The sequence below is a fragment of the Macaca thibetana genome, chromosome 9 (assembly GCF_024542745.1).
Source record: "Macaca thibetana thibetana isolate TM-01 chromosome 9, ASM2454274v1, whole genome shotgun sequence".
Lineage (NCBI taxonomy): Eukaryota > Metazoa > Chordata > Mammalia > Primates > Cercopithecidae > Macaca > Macaca thibetana.
The window spans coordinates 119,126,024-119,138,319 of NC_065586.1; positions in this window are offsets into that span (position 1 = coordinate 119,126,024).

Sequence of the window (12,296 nt, forward strand, 5' to 3'; positions counted from 1 at the left end):
TAGAGCCCAGGAGGCGGAGGCTGCATTGAGCCATGGTCACACCACTGCACTCCAGCCTGGACAACAGAGCAAGAGCCTGTCTCAAATAAATAAATAAATAAATAAATAATAAAAGTTTAAAAATGGGAGATGTTTGTATCCATGGCAACAATATCAACAATATGTCGCCCAGGAGGCCCCTTGGCCGCTAGCAACCTGGAAGATTCCCAGCATCGGCTGGAATTCCAGAAGCCAAGTCCAGCTAGAACCATGGGGTAGGGAGCTGGGGGAAGAGCCCTGTGTGGATCCTGCCAGCGGCGAATGACTCGAGCTAATGTGCCTCCACTTACATATATTGATCGTTTACCTCCCTCTGTTCCCCACGCTAGATCTATGAGCAAGGAGAAAGGAAAAAGGAGTTCAGGTTTAAACTCTTATCACTAAAGTGAGTCTCCTTCTACATTAAAAAACTATCCAGACCCTGTGGCAGGAATGGGCTCTGTTCTTCGGGCATAAATTTGTGTGTGTGGAAAAAAGACTTATTGGTGAATTTAGCAGTATTTTTCGTTGAACTGGCAGTTGCTAACCATTACACCAGTATTTATTTGATTCTTAAAGAGTACAAAACCATGGACCACAAATAAAGAAGATGGAGTAATAGTTTGTGGCTGGGCCACTAGCTTTAAACTTGAAATGAAGTGTCCAGTTTTGAGTTACTGTGTCCAACCACCATTTGTACAGTTTGAAAAGTGGGGGCATTTTTCCAGCCTGTCAGTGTGACTGTAGTTCATTCCCATGAATGATATCGCTGAAGGAGCAGTTGTTCTGCTATGAGCACCTCACTCATGACCAGAATATATTAAATGTATTAATCTGTGCCTCCCGGTGTAATTTAGGAAGGCCCTCTATTTGACACATTCCTGTACATCCTTGTTTTATTGCCTGCTCCCGCAGGTAACAATGTCTCAAAAGTCCTGCTCCCGAATGAAGTTAAAATTACGTGTCACCCAATAGCATATGCAGTTTTGTGGCTTATTTTGCTGTCAAAATTACCACCGTGCAACAACATGAGGCGTTAATGGGGACGTAGCGTGATTTACCTCTCGGGATCTGGGCTCGGCGGTGAGCGAGGACTCCTTCGGCCACGTGGCCACATGCGAAGGGAAGCCCTGGCCACCTCTGCCCTTCCACTCTGCCTTCAGTACCCAAACTCTGTCACTGACCATGGCAGGTCTTTCCAGAGATGAAAATAAGAGGTACTTGAGATTCTCTGCCAAATAATTGCTAAGCTTGTTTCAAGTCACGAAGGGAAAACTGCAAATTTCAAGCAGGTTAGTCTTCCACCAACAAACCGGATTCATAACTTGTTTCCCGGTTAGACTGGTGACTACTGTCTGTTAAGAATGCGCCCAAGACTTAATGCAGAAATGTCTCATTTTAAAGCTAATGGGAACAGCTCTGACTTACAGTTTGACACAATGTTTTTCTACCCTGCCAAGCCTGTGTCTTTGGAATGTTTATTATTTTAGGTAACAAGACAGCCACAAAGCCAGGTTGAATCTTGTAGTGAGATTATGGATTCGCCATCTAGGAAGAATACGGAATGTAGTTTAAGCCAGCCTGGGAGCCTGGACTAGCGGCTGCCCTAGGAGGTTAATGGGTCCTAGGCACTTTTGCTTGTGTGGGCCCCTTGCTCCATAAGAAAAAAAATATATATTTTTACAACTTCTCAGGTATCAAGACAAATATAATCAGCTGGACATGGTGGCTCATGCATATAATCCCAGCAATTTGGGAGGTCAAGGCAGGAGGATCACCTGAAGTCGAGAGTTTGAAACCAGTCTGGACAACATAGCCAGACCATGTCTCTTTAAAAAAATAAAATTACTGTTTAAAAACGAGATACTTTTCCAAGTGGGAGAACAGAAAAAATGAAAAATATAAAAATAAAAATAAAACAAAAAGATAGATATAATCTAGGCTGGACTTCTTATTATATAGACATTACTATTCTATTCTATTTATTTTTTCTTTCTGATTTTAAAAGAAATGAAAATAAAAACGTTTCTGTGGGCCGTAGGCACTGTGCCTGCTGTGCCTGATGGCTATGGCCGTCCTGACCTGTGCTGCAGGGTCCAAGTTTCCAATCTTTCCCCGGGAGTTTATTTCAAGGCCGGGACAATCTGGCCGGGGCACCTCATGGAGGGGCTCAGTCAAAAGGCATCCCACTTCCCCAACTTAGCACACAGTGTTTGCCAGTTCTCCCCCAGCGGCGACCCCAGGGCCTCTTCCTTCCCTCTCCCGTTGATTTGTCTTTATTTTAAATAAATAGGCCAGGGTCTCTGCTATGGATTTTTCCATGCATTTGAGACCTGGGGACAATTCATGAGTGCGAGAGCAGAACGCTCCACCTGCGGGTGTGGCTAGCCACGATGACGGGAAGCACGTTAGTAATGGGCCACTGCGGCTGACCCTCGACCTCATCGACCGCCGCCCCTCTCCCTAGCCAGGTTCTGCTGTCCAGGCAGCTGCAGAGGAGTTTAAAGGGCAGCCATCATCCCTGGTCAGCCAGGCTGCCATTAATAACGTTTGCATCTGTGACAATGACAAACCTGCAGTACTTGAGGAGAGTTTATTAAGGTCAGTCTATAAATAAGAATTAAAAATTTAAAAAAATCGGTTGACAGAGATGAACAGACAGATGAATAAAGTGATTGGGTGAAACAATAAATATAAAAGTGGACACGGAGCTCCCAGAGCTGGCCTGGAAATCAGAGCCCAGCCCAGTCTTCCTCCGGCCTCTCCTGAAGTTTAGATTTCATGAAGACACTCAGAACTTGTAGATCTTGTGAATCTAGGCCCTGGCTAATATTTTGTCATTTAATGCCTGTTCTCTCAGCTGATAAAAAGAATTGCAGTCATTTCTCTTTGTCAAACCCATAACTGAGAGCTGGTAAAATTTAAATGTCTCATCTGTCCTCCGGCTTGCATGCAGATGCCGTTCCCTGGGAGCTTGGCTCCAGGCCTGTGGGCAAGTGACAGTCCCCCAGCTTGCCCAGCTGGCTCTTGCTGTCTCGAGATGGACTGCCTGAGCAAACTGGCCAGGGGGATTGGAAGCCGGAAGTGTGTCTTCCTGCAGCTTGGGCCCCTGATTCTCCCCGACAGTCCACAGGCCTTTGGGGTTTCGGTGCAGACCATCCCAGTCCACTTTCTCAATGAAGTGGCTCCTGCTCTGTCGGCCTTTTCAGTGATTGTGATGATTTTTAATCATATATTTAAGCAACTCTTTTCAAAGTTCTTTTGCATCCGTTAGCTCATTTGGCCCTGACAAGAAGCCCAGGAGAGACTCAGAGCAAATTTGATTATCTCCATTTGGAAGATATACGGGGCACAGAGAGGTCAGGCTAGTCTGAGGTCACTCTGCATGTAGGAGCAGAACCAGGTCACTGTCCACTAAATGTAGGAAGAAGAAAGGGAAAGAAAGCAGTGGGTAGGAAGTCCAAGGGCTGCAAAGAAATGAAACGTAGCCAGCTTTCTACCCACCAGGAATGTGTGTTAGCGTGAAAGTTAACTTGTCCTCACTTCAGTGACAAGCAGGGAGCACTGTGGTAGCTCTGCAGGGCTGTCAGGTCGGAAACAACCTTCAGAATCATCACATTATTAGGATGTGGTGCTTTATTCCAAATAGAGGAGTAAATTTCACTGTGTTTCATCCTTCAGAAAAGACAATCAGATAGAAATACTCATGGTAACTGATTCTCAGTTAAGCAGAATCATCAACAAGCCAGAATGTCACAATAAGAAAGCAGACAATAGATGGGATGGTAAGTTCTCCTATATATTCTGCCCTCTGTTAGTCCTTAGATTCTCCATGACTCAATTAAAGTCACGGGTCTTAGGGGTGCAACACAGACTGGGAGCTGTACAGAGCTCAGAACCACAGGCAAGAAAGAAGGGAGACTTCAGAGCCGGAGTCTAAAAGAGAGGATTCTGCCATTCAATTCAGCTTATCAAATGTCTGGTGAGTATGTCCCCCAAGCCAGACCCCAGACCAGGAGCACCAGAGTGGGGACACAGTGAAGTGACCCCAGTCCCTGAGCTTCAGGTGGAGGACAGACAAATATGTGACTAATTGTGAGATGCACTGTGAGAACTCTGTCAGTAGTGTCGACACCATTCTGCCATGAAGATCTCTACCACAGGAAAGGAATTCTAGGAAGGCGACACAGAGGAGGTGTCCCAAAAGAACTAAGCTTGAAAGGAACGTGGGAAAAACCCATATGGGAAAGGAAACAGCATGTCAGGTGCCACAGGCTGTGTCCCCTCAAAATTCATGTGTTGAAGCCCTTGCCCCCAGAACCTCAGAATATGACTGTATTGGGAGATATCGTCTTTCAAGAGACGATAAAATTAAAATGAGGTCATTAGGGTGGGCCCCAAGTCAATCTGACTGATGTCCTTATCAAAACAGGAGATTAGAACACAGATGGGTACATAGGAAAGACCTTGTGAAGACCCAGAGAAGACGGCCACCTACAAGCCAAGGAGGGAGGCCTCAGAGGGAACAACCCTGCTGACACCGTGATCTCGGAGTTCCAGCCTCCAGAACTGTGAGGAAATAGATTTCTGTCATTTAGGACACCTAGTTGGCGGTTATGTTTTACAGCTGCCCTAGCAAACTGATATACCAGGAAAGCAAAGAGCCCGGCACAGTTCTGGGAGTGGGAATGTGTCTGAGTGTTTAGAGCATGGTGGTGCTTTGAGGAGTCCAGGTGGCTAGTAGGAGACAGAACGTGCTTGCTGGAGGCACCAGGACGCCAGAGTTCTTGCCTCATTACCAACCGTTGTCCTCATGGGAGTGCCATGGCAGCCTTTCCTGGCTGTGCCCTGCTCCACTCCTGTCTCCCAGGAGAAGCTGGGCACTTATACCCTTTGCTTTGCTTTAGTGCAAACTTAAAGGCAGCTCCCAGCTTAGAATATCCAGCTCCTTCCCTGGGGTCTCCCCAGTGGCAACCATGTGCTTCCCACATGTTTGTGGCGGGCAGAGTCAACAGATACATGTGTGAGTTCAGGGTTGTCTGCTCCTCTCCAACACCCTTGGCTTGCTAGCTTTCCACCCTAGGAGCTTCCCAGATCTCACCCAGTAGATGGCTGCTGGGGGAAACCACTCAACTCAAAGCCACGGCCAGCTGGAAGATGTTTCAGAAACTCTCAGCTGACATTGCAGCCTCTGTGGTGTGGGAGAATGTGGTAGGCTGAATCATAGCCCCTCAAAAATATCAGGCCCTAATCTCCGGAACCTATAAAATGTTCACATACAGAGAAAGAATCTTTGCATAGGTGATCTTGACATGCGAGATTATCCTGGATTCTGGCAGTAGGCCCTAAATGCAATCACATGTATCCTTATAGAAGGGAGAGAGATGAAAATTTTATACACACAGAGGAGAAGGCACTGGGAAGACAGAGCCAAGAGATTTGAAGATGCTGGCCTTGAAGATAGTGTGATGCAGCCACAAACCAAGGAAAGCCGGCAGCTACAAGAAGCTGGGAATGGCAAGGAAGACTTCTCCCCAGGGTCTCCGAGGGAACAAGGCCTTACCCACACCTTGATTACTGATTTCAAACTTCTGGCCTTGGTAATGGTGAGAGAATAATCCTGTTTTAAGCCACCACATTCCTGGTCATTTGTTACAGCAGCACAGGAAGCTCATGCAGAGAGGCGGGCCAGGGATCCAGGTGGAGCTCTGACACCTGATAGTTCCAGGCACTTTATGCTTTCTCCGATCTCAGTTTCCTCCCCTGCACTCCCATTGCATAATGTATCATTGCCATTGTGACAGCCAATCCTGGCCTGCCCGCATATGCACCTGGGTCAAGGGGCACCCACAGCACTCTAGCCAGGCCTGGGAACCGCAGCGTTGCCCCACATGCAGCAGAATATCATGACCTTTGGCCTTGCTATCTGAGAGTTTGAGCAGCCCAGATCATGGGTGTTTGCCTCGATGTTCCCATTTGTTGCACCCAATCTGATGATAAACATGGAGACCTCAGGAACACTGGCCTGGAAAGGCCCTAACAACTGAGAGATGTAGCTGAGGCAAGAGGAAAGAAAGGAAATGGCATTTTCCCTCCAAAAGGCCTGGGCCTTCTTGAATGAGCCATAGCCAGGGAGCCCCAGTGTGCACCTGGAAGGTGTCCTCCAGCAGTGATCCCAGAGGTCATTGCCCCTGGTTTCACCCACAGCAATGGGCAGCAGTGATGGGGGCCAAGTCACTGAGAAAGAAAGGGAAAGTGGAAGTGGGACTGGGGGTAAGGAACGTGTACATCTGGGTGGGTTTGCCAGGAGATGGGGAGGCCTCATGTTTGAGAGGAGCATCCAGATGCCACCCGCTCAGGGGAGCAGGCTGCTCAGAAGCCCTCACCCCAAGTCCGGGAGTGGGTCCTGGCCAGAAAACATGCAGTTGTTGCAACCAGGTGCAGGGAACTCTTCCTGCAGACACACCTGTGCTGCCTGGCAGCGCACCCTTTTGGGGTCCTCTTCTGGTTCGCAGTCACCCACCTCCTTGATCTCACTAACTGCCAAGTCACCCTCTATGATATCATCCTCACTCTTTCTTCACTGCTCCTAACCCAGTCTGAAATTGTGTATTTTGTCCTGATTTATTGTCAGTCTCTCCTCATAAGAATTTAAGTGCCTGGGCCAGGCATGGCGGCTCATGCCTATAATCCCAGCACTTTGGGTGGCCAAGGTAGGCAGATCATGAGGTCAAGAGATCGAGATCATCCTAGCCAACATGGTGAAACCCTGTCTCTACTGAAAATACAAAAATTAGATGGGCATGGTGGTGCACGCCCGTAGTCCCAGCTACTTGGGAGGCTGAGGCAGGAAAAACACTTGAACCTGGAAGGCAGAGGTTGCAGTGAGCCAAGATCATGCCACTGCACTCCAGCCTGGGTGACAGAGCGAGACTCCATCTAAAAAAAAAAAAATTTAAGTGCTTGGATATACCAGGCTGTGACTTCAGTGCCTCCTCTCTGCCACAGAGAACTCACTCAGGAAATATTGAATGAATGGATGAATGAGTGAGTAAATGAGTGGATGAATGAGTGAGTAAATGAGTGGATGAATGAGTGAGTGAATGAATGAGTGAATGAATAAACGAGTGAGTGATGCATGAATGAGTGAATGGATGAGTGAATGGATGAATGAGTGCATGATGGATGAATGAGTGAATGAATGAATGAGTGACTGCGTGATGAATGAATGTGTGAATGGATGAATGAGTGAATGAATGGATGAATTAATGAATGCATGGATGAATGAGAGAATGGGAGAATGAGTGAGGGAATGGATGAATTAATGAGCGAATGGATGAATGAATGAGTGAATGAATGACTGAGTGAATGGATGAATGAATGAGTGCATGGATGAATTAATCAGTGAATGAATAAATGAATGAGTGAGTGGATGAGTGCATGAATGAATTAATGCGTGATCGATGAATGAGTGAATGGATGAATGACTGAGTGAGTGAATGGATTAATTCGTGAATGGATGGGAATGGATTAATTAGTGAATGGATGGATGAATGAGTGAATATGTGACTGAGTGAGTGAGTGCACGGGTGAGTGAGTGAGTGGGTGAGTGAGTGAGTGAACGGGTGAATGAGTGCTTCAGTGAATAAATGAATGAATGAGTGAGCGAATGGATAAATGAGTGCATGAGTGAATGAGAGGGGCACTCAAGCCCCACACCGATATTCACAGATGGCAAGGAGGGGTCCTCAGAATCAGGATGACAGCTCAGCAGGAAAGTGCAGACATCCCTCTGCCACACACCCCTACTCACCACCATTCTGCGTTCACAGGGCTGATTTCCAGGGCTCTCTAGAGAGCATTCCAGAAGCTCCACAGAGCCTCTGGGAGCTCAGAGGAGTGAGGGAGGTTCCTGTCCTCCTCTCTCTGATCTTGAGCCTGAAGTCCAGGGCCAGGGAGACCCATCAGCTGCTGTCGTACCACAGGGCAGGTTATGGTGATGGCCGTGCCTGGGGGCCAGACAGGGTCACTGAGGTGGAGGTGGGAGAGATGGACCTGGGGGACTGGGGTTCAGTGGTTTCTCACAGTGTTCAAATCAAAGACCAAAGGCAAGGACTTGGGCTTCTTTCAAAGAATGGGAGCCTTATTTAACCCATAATCCCATCGTAGCCGATGATGCCTGCAGACCCTATTCTCAGCAACACGTGGCTGCCCCCCTCTCTGGTGGAGCCAGGTCTCCCACGGCCCACCCACCTCAGGGGCAGGAAGGTGTCCCTTTCATTTCTTCTCTGCATTCCACTCTCTCAGTGACATTTTAATCTGTTCAAACTGGAAGGAAATCTTTGCTAATCACCCTCTGAAAATCTTTAGTTGTTAAAATTCCTTTTTTTTTTTTTTTTGCTGCTTAAAGTTTCATTATTTTTAAACAATCCAATTTTACGGGCATTGCATCCTTAATGTGCCCTAATTACGGGGGATGTTTTGGTAAAGCAGTGGGGTGCTTCATTCAGGAAGTTTCACCTTCTCCAGGAAGGGGCTGCTGAGGGTTTTTGGGGATTCCTACATCGTTATACATCATAACTATGCATATTTTTACTAGGGGCTGTGAAGATGCTTTGTTACAAATAATTAAATTCAGCACAACCAGAACTGCACCAAGAAAATACAAACCTTGCATAAAAGCAACAAAATTAGCAGCTTCAGATGAATCTTCAGAACTGCCTTTATTAGAATCCAACCAATCCCTTCTCTTCAGTCAGTCCCCAAGAAGGAGCGGAAGAATGCAACTCCTGTGACTGCACGTGAGTGGGTTGGAGTCAGAAAACCTATGTTTGAGTTCTGGCTCTGCTTTTTAACCAGGACTGTGGCCTTGGGTGAGTTCTTTTCTCCCTGAGCTTTGGTTTTCTTACCCGTAAAATGGAGAAAATAGCAATACAAGCTGTGAGAGTCAAATGAGATAATAGATGTAAACATGCCTTACAAACTCTGAAGGGCCAGATATACTACTCAGAGGCCCAGCCTCTCCTGGAGAATGAATCGGAGGAATGGAAGCCTCCTTACCCAAAACTGCTGCCTGCCAGCTGAGCCAGATGGCTCCATCCACCATAGGCACTCTGTCCCGCCCTTGGGCCTAAACAAACCTAACATTCCTGCTGCTGTTTGGGGGCCCCCACTACCCTCAGGGTCCCAAGGCCAAACAACCTGGCACCTCTATTTTCTCTCCTGTTAGGAACTGGAGAGCTGTAAAATGGATATTTCAGAAAGCCCAATGCGTGGGTCATGGGGCCGATACCAGCATCTGCAAGCCTCTTTAATTTCACTTAAAGGTAAAATTTAGTCAGTCACATAATGGGAGATTCTTTAAAATCCACCACCAATGTTTTTGGTGAACCCCTTTTATGAAATAATCACATAACTTCAGCAGATTGCCCAGGGTCTTGGAAAAAAAAAAAAGAAAAAAGAAATAATCACATAAGCCTTCAATCCACATTTCTTTTTTTTTTTTTTTTTTTTTTTTTTTTTTTTTTGAGACGGAGTCTCGCTCTGTCGCCCAGGCTGGAGTGCAGTGGCGCAATCTCGGCTCACTGCAAGCTCCGCCTCCCGGGTTCATGCCATTCTCCTGCCTCAGCCTCCCGAGTAGCTGGGACTACAGGCGCCCACAACCGCGCCCGGCTAATGTTTTGTATTTTTAGTAGAGACGGGGTTTCACCGTGGTCTCGATCTCCTGACCTTGTGATCCGCCCGCCTCGGCGTCCCAAAGTGCTGGGATTACAGGCGTGAGCCACCGCGCCTGGCCACATTTCTTAAATAAAATGATTGACCAGAGGCATTTAAAAAACACAGTTTGAGAGTATCAATGGAGATTTGGTTGGAAAATCTTAAACTACAAATTCTACAAATGGCTCCTCCTTCCTTAAACCTGAGCCTGATCCCTGTTCAAGCAAGAAGGCAGGATCTCAGCGTCTGCACTGCAAGCAGTTCGAATATCCGAGTGGGGACTCGCGATTGGCTCTTTCTCCATGTGCCATGGAATTCTCAGCCCATGCAAATTTATCCTCAGCCTCAGACAGGGGTGTTTTGGGTTTAAATATACATATGCATATTGACAGGGCCACTTTCCTTAAAGAAGGGGAGGGCACAGAACAGGCCATGGCCATCTTTGCCATCTGTGGGTGCCCACCTGCCCGCCATCTAGAGTCATACTGGAGCGGTGGTCACGTGGGCATACTGACAGATCGTAGAAGCACATGTCCCTCTACCTTCTTTCAACAGTATCTGCCACTTGTTTATTCTTTGGTGTGAATAAAGATAACTTTTCTTCAGAGAGTGAGACAGCTCACCAGAGACCCCTTCAGATGCCATGAGATGGGCCTGGGGACTCCTGGAACAATGAGGGGACACAGGCCATCATCCTACTGAACACTCTGGGGAGCCACTCTGGGGAAATGCTGCTGTTGGAATATGACCAGGGCACACCAAGAGAAGCCTTGATGCTTAAAGCAAGAGTTACTTCTGCCGTCAGGAGGGCAGATGGAATGGACAGGGTGGGCTCTGGGGTGGAGGTTCTGCTGAGGGGCTTCCTGCCCTGGTTGCTGCACTTGGCCAGTGGATGACATTGCCAGACCTCCTGCTCCAGAAGCAGCAACCTTCCCCCATGGCAGAGTTGGTTCCCAACTCCCTCAAGACAAAAGGCACTATGGCAACTAGACATGATTGTTGTGATTAATCACTCCTGACATCTAAAGGGTTTTGCTCCTGAGGTCATCTGGCATAGTGGCAAAGCACACAGACCCGAGGGACAGCACTGCCACCTTCTTCTAGCTGGGGGAGATTGGGGACATCACTGTCATCTCTAAAACAGGAACAGCAATAATGATAATTACAGTAGTAATTATGTCATAGGGTCATCATCAAGATTAAATGGGATCATCTGTGTCAATTACCCAGCAAACACTAAGTGTTCAATGTATTTCGTTATAACTTGCAGTTATTTTAATCACACTTTATCCTCATGGTAATTTTGTAAGTTGTAATTATTATGACTATTTTACTGGTGAGGAAATTGGTGCTCTGAGAGTCCTATGACTTACTTGTGGTCACCGAGCAGCAGGAAGTGGAGGTGGAGACGGTCCCGACATCCTCACATCAAGTCCCCAGCACTTGCGGAACCACCTTGAATCCTTCATGCACACCAGTACTTCATTTCCCCCACCAAACCACCCCCAGAGCCCAGCAAACCAATGGACATGATCATCTAGACCAGTGCTATCAATATGATGCTGTCAGTATACTGGATCCCAGTCCAGTATAAGATTGTTCTTGCAATTGGAACTCCTCAGGGGATGAGCTGTCTTGGGAGGTAATGAGATCCTTGTCCCTGGAAGTGTTTAGGCAGAGGCCAGATGTCATGGGTCAGGGATTTCCCCGCTAGTTGAAAAGTTGAACAAGATGACACTAAGGCACTACTATCAGGTTCTATGATACGAAGACGTCAAAGCTTATCCTCAAGGAACCATTTCCAGTGGTGAGCTTCCAGACAATCAGTGGGCTGAATAATAATCTAATTATTATTACGTGTGGCCACCTTTAATTAAAATTAAATCAAACTAAAAATTCCCTCCTCAGTTGCACCAGCTACTTGTGGCTGGGGGCTACCACACTGGATAATGCCCCATTTACATCACCTCTGCAGGTTCCCTTGGACAATGCTGATCTCTCCTCTCAGCGCTGCCTTTTTCTCCATGTATGAAAAACTTTATTTGGGTCCAAAGCAGAGCCTGTTTCATCAGCACCAGCCAACTGGGAGATAGGAGTGCTTCTCAAGCTGCATCCAATCTGACAGCAAAGACAGAAATATTCCAATTTTGACCAGAAGGAAAAAAATCCTGCCAGGGCAAAAGGGAAAATTCACTCATCAAGTATTGTTTAAATTATTTGAAAATATACTGCATCTGTTTAATGTTTAAAGCAAAAGAAAGTGGCAAAGTAACCGAGCATGAGATAGCTTTCAGTAAATAATCACGGAAAAAATAGGAATATTCGCATGGGAGCCCTGGAAATGCACGAGTAGTTTGGTACCAATAAAATGCAAAGGATAAAAATAAAATACAATACAGCGGCAAAAGTATTTATATAAATCATGAAAATGTAAGGAAAGAAAAAGAGCCAGCTGCCCCAGCTCACATTTGGAACAAGGTAATATGAGAAATATAAGTCTGCCACCGAAGACTGTATTAGAAGCTAGGAAATAACGAACATGATTGCATTGTAGTTTTTCC